The 4,549-nt window shown below is 37.7% G+C and overlaps 1 non-coding gene across 1 annotated transcript; it reads left to right on the top strand.

Annotated features, from left to right (window-relative positions):
• The first annotated feature begins 1,802 nt into the window (after positions 1-1,802).
• On the top strand, positions 1,803-1,909 carry LOC126012941 (U6 spliceosomal RNA). The gene has a single exon (XR_007497283.1). It is a non-coding gene; the product is annotated as a U6 spliceosomal RNA (small nuclear RNA).
• Positions 1,910-4,549: the final 2,640 nt, after the last annotated feature.

Here is a 4,549-nt window from a genome sequence, read left to right on the forward strand (position 1 = left end):
TTCCCATTTACCATGACAGGGGGACTCAGGACTCAGTCTATCTTGGCTCTCTCTCTCCACACCAGCACTCCAGATGGGACCAAGTGTGACTGCTGCCTTCAAGGTAAACTAGGCAAGGCTCCCAGAGGGAGCCTGGTTGGACAGATGTCTCCATTCATGGATCTGAGAAGGCTCATGCTCCAGGCTGCCTTTCACTGCTTTTCTGCTTGTCCCCTAAATTTAGGGATTATGAAACAGGAAACTTCTTGCTCTCATTTATTCTTCCATCACTCTTGTTCTTTGTAGTGGTTCTGTCACTGAGTTAAATCAACAGATTTTCAACTTGATGTACTTCACATTTTAGAATATTGTATGTTTAGACTTAGTCCTTTTCTGCAATTAAGCACAACAGCAAATGACCTCACACACCTCTTGCTCTGATTCCTGTCTGGCTGAGGGAACCTTTGATTACCTTGCCTACCTTTTAAAGCCATTTTACCAATCTAGGAAAGTATGTAGGGACCATATCTTACAATCACAATCAAGCTCTCTTTCAGCTGCTCTAAGAAGCAGTTTTATAGTAATAATAAGTAAATCTTTTCTTAGAAAAGCAATGTTCTGGCTTATAGTTGAGCACTGGCAACATCTGTTTCCTGAGACTGATTTTCTCTAGCAAACAGGGAAAGTGAGTAAACCTACATGTGTTTGCAACACCAAAGTGAAGATATTATAAAACAACCCTGAAACAATGTGTGGGCAGAGATAGATAATTTGAGAGGCAATATCAAAAATCTGGTGGGGGGAGCGTTGAGATGTAAGACTGGGAAAAATGCAAATAAAGAGTGTGTAATCAGAGTGTTGATGCCCTATCTGGGCTTCAATCCCAACATAATAAAGTTAACCTCACTAATGTAGAATATAATTCAATTGTCCCATCAGAACTGTCTCAAAAAGCTGGAAATTTTACTCAAACTCCTGTTAATGCTTTAGGGATCTACCAAGGATAAGAATATTAACTTGTCTTATTCAACTCTTGTACAACTTGCTGGTGACATGTAAAGATCAAAAAAGATAGAGCAGAGTTTCTTTGCCTGAATTTCATTTCCCAAGTGTGGATCAAGAAGGGGAAATATCCAGACTTCTGAACTGCTCTACACCCCTTCGCCCCCATCTTCACATGGACCTCATATGGATTCCAGACCAGCTCCAGGATCCTTCTGCTTGCCCCACTACTTAGACACTTGAATTTACCTCTTAATCCAGGCTTCTCCTTGCCAAACCCATTCTGCTCCTGCTCTCCCCCTACAAATAATAGTTATGCTCAAGCTCCTCCTGCTCACCTATGTGCCTAGACACTCAGATATGGCTTTCTGCACACAGATCCACTTTTCTGCCATGATTTCATTTGCTTCGAAAGAACTACTATGCTCCTCACTTCTATGTTCTTTCCCCAGCTGTGATCCTATGTCTTATTACTTTTTAAAAAATATTTATTGAAACCATTGTAATTTACAAAGTTCTTCACAATTGAGTTTTAGATATACAATGAATCAGGGCCAATCATACCATCAGTGTTGACCTTCCTCCACCTTGTTTCCAGAATGTAACCCAACTCCCACAATTTGCATCCAGGCTGCCAGTATAACAGGATTATTTAAATTTGGGTTTCTTAATTTCATTGCTGTTGATTTTAGCTTAGATATTTAGTTCCATCTTTTTTATCTCTACCAATGCACCCGAGACCACTTGGCCCTGGCCCCATTCTTTATTTTTCCTTCTCCTTATTAATATTATAGAAAAATGCAAAAATGTAAGCTTAAATTGTGCTTGCTTTGGCAGCACATATACTAAAACTGGAATGATACAGAGAAGATTAGCATGGCCCCTGTGCAAGGATGACATGCAAATTTGTGAAGCATTCCATATTTTTAAAAGAAAAAAAAAGAAATATAAGCTTAAATAAAGTAATTCATGTCTTAAAGTTCTATTAAAAAGGACCATCTCTATAAAAGATAAAAGGGGTGGCAGGTTTTTTGCATAGGTGAAGCAAAAGTTGGTAAAAATAGAAATAAAACTTTTGGCCTAAAAACCAGGGTATCCCTATCCATAAAGCATCTTGCTATAAGATCAACTACAGGCTCCAGGTCTACTAAGTTGTCTGACCCCAAAGTCTTTCTTCATGGTACCAGAAAAAGTTCTCCTCAATCAAGGTTATTTCAAGATTATCAGGCTTCAGTAAGTAGATATCTTGGTTTTCGCACAGATCTTATATCAAAGTCAGGGTGTCACGGAGCATCCTCATCTGGTTTCATCTCACCATTGGGTGGTCTTGTTACTACCTTTTGTGCCCCTAGCTGGTTCCTAACTCATGCCTGCCTATTATCTTACTCTACCTTTATTGGTCCTGTGGAGAAATCCTCACAAAAAACTCATGATATAAGAAATCAGTAGAATCATCAAACTCTAGCTTAATATTGTGAATAGGAGCACCAGATCACTCCTTAGAAACTTGGAACTATATCTTCAATCTGCATGAAGCAACAGGAATAACTTTTTTAAATAAGGCAATTCAGTCACTTCAACAGATACGTACAAAACCCCAAGTAATTTTGCAGTAATAAGCTTTCAACAATACTCAAGGACGATCTCAGAGAGAGTCCTCTTTATGTTTATTGAACTGACAAAATCATTCAAAAGGACATTTGATATTCTTTTTTTTGGGGGGAGGTTGGGGCCACACCAATTTGATGCTCAGGGGTTACTCCTGGCTATGCGCTCAGAAATCACCCCTGGCTTGGGGGGACCATATGGGATGCTGGGGGATCAAACCACTGTCCGTACTACGCTAGCGCTTGCAAAGAAGACACCTTACTTTTAGTGCCACCTTCCCGGCCCCAACATTTGATATTCTTAAAGAAAATTTAAAGGGAAAAATATGGAATTTATTCAAATGTAAATGTAGTAGCTAAATAATTCAGTAGCAGAACATAAGCTAAAACTGAATTGAATTAAAAGGCAAGGCAGGTTGTACTAGAAAATGCATTTTTAAATTAAGAGAATTTAAAATATGTAATAGACGATAGTAAGGAGACCAACTATCAAATAACAGAAAATCAAGGATAGGAAAAAGAAAAAGAGAAAGAATAGATAATAGTTGAAAATTTCTTAGTCTGAATAGGGAGTCTACATTGATCCAGAAAGTCCAAAGAATGCCCAGCAAAACAAACTCAAAACAAACACTAAAACACATTTTAATCAAAATATCTAGAAGAGAATAGAGAAATAGATTCCTGAAAGTGGCAAGAGAGAAGAAAAGCAATGTATTCAAGAGATATATAACCATCTCATAGTTTTATCAATTCTTTGGCATCATGAAATTGGAAAATTTTTAAATGGCAACAGCTGGAGCCAGAGGAATAGTACAACAAGTAAGGCACTTATTTTACATGTAGTTGACCCAGGTTTCACCATGTTCTCCTCTAAGTCACATCAGAAGTAATTACTAAACACAGAGCATGAAGTAAGCCTCGAGGTGCTTTGGCAAAACAAAAAAATAAACAGTAAGATGAATAGTCAAAATATTAAGTCTATCTAATAAACCATCAAAAGGTGACTGGATAAGAAATCTTGGCTATATATACTCAATTAAATATAACTCTGACATTTTTATAATAAATTTTATTTTGACAAAAGTAGATTACAAATCATTCACAGTAAAATTTTAGGTATATAGAGACATTGAATCAGTGTCATTTCCACCACCAATGTTGTCCTTCCTCCACCCCTGTTCCCAGTATGCATCCCATATCCTCCTCCTTTGCCCCCCAGGCTGCTAGTATAAGTGGTCCCCTCTGTGTCTAGCTTGTTGTAGATTGGGTATCAATCCTGTTGTTTCTGGCTTTGGATTTGGTATCTAAGTCTGATCATTTTTTATTTCTACTTAATGTTCATACAAATGTTTGGTCGTGGTACCCTCCATTATTTCCCCCTCAATTTGTGAGGCAGAACAAGATGGTTCAAGTTATGTGGTTCTATTTGAAGGAAAGAAGAAAAAGGAAAAAGGGGGGCTGCAAAAATCAAAACAAGAAAAAACGGGAGGAGTTCTATATAAACATAGGTTTAAGAGAAGAAAGGAAAAAACATAACAACAATACAAAAAAACAAAAAACAATCACACTAAAAACCTGAAAAGCACCACATCAATAAAGACAACAAAACAACAATTCAAATAAGAGATTGAGTCAGTATGTCAGAGTTGGGAGGTTTTCCCAGTTTCTAGGCAATTCATCAGTGATGAGGTTGGATCCTGCTAAATGAAGATTTCAGGGTTAGATAATGGCTGGAGCAGTTTAGGATACACATAGGTTTTGTGTCTCGAGTACTAAGCACTGTGTTAATGAGACCTACCTATGTAGGTGGTAACCCTATGTAGTATTGCTCACTGCCTCTTATGTATCAAAGTTCCTTTTTTAAAGAGAAACTATCAGTGTGGGTTTTATTTGACATAGATTGAATTGACGATGATGAGGAAGAAGAGGAAGAAGAAGAGAGGGGAGAAGGAAAGAAGTAG

The sequence above is a fragment of the Suncus etruscus genome, chromosome 6 (assembly GCF_024139225.1).
Source record: "Suncus etruscus isolate mSunEtr1 chromosome 6, mSunEtr1.pri.cur, whole genome shotgun sequence".
Lineage (NCBI taxonomy): Eukaryota > Metazoa > Chordata > Mammalia > Eulipotyphla > Soricidae > Suncus > Suncus etruscus.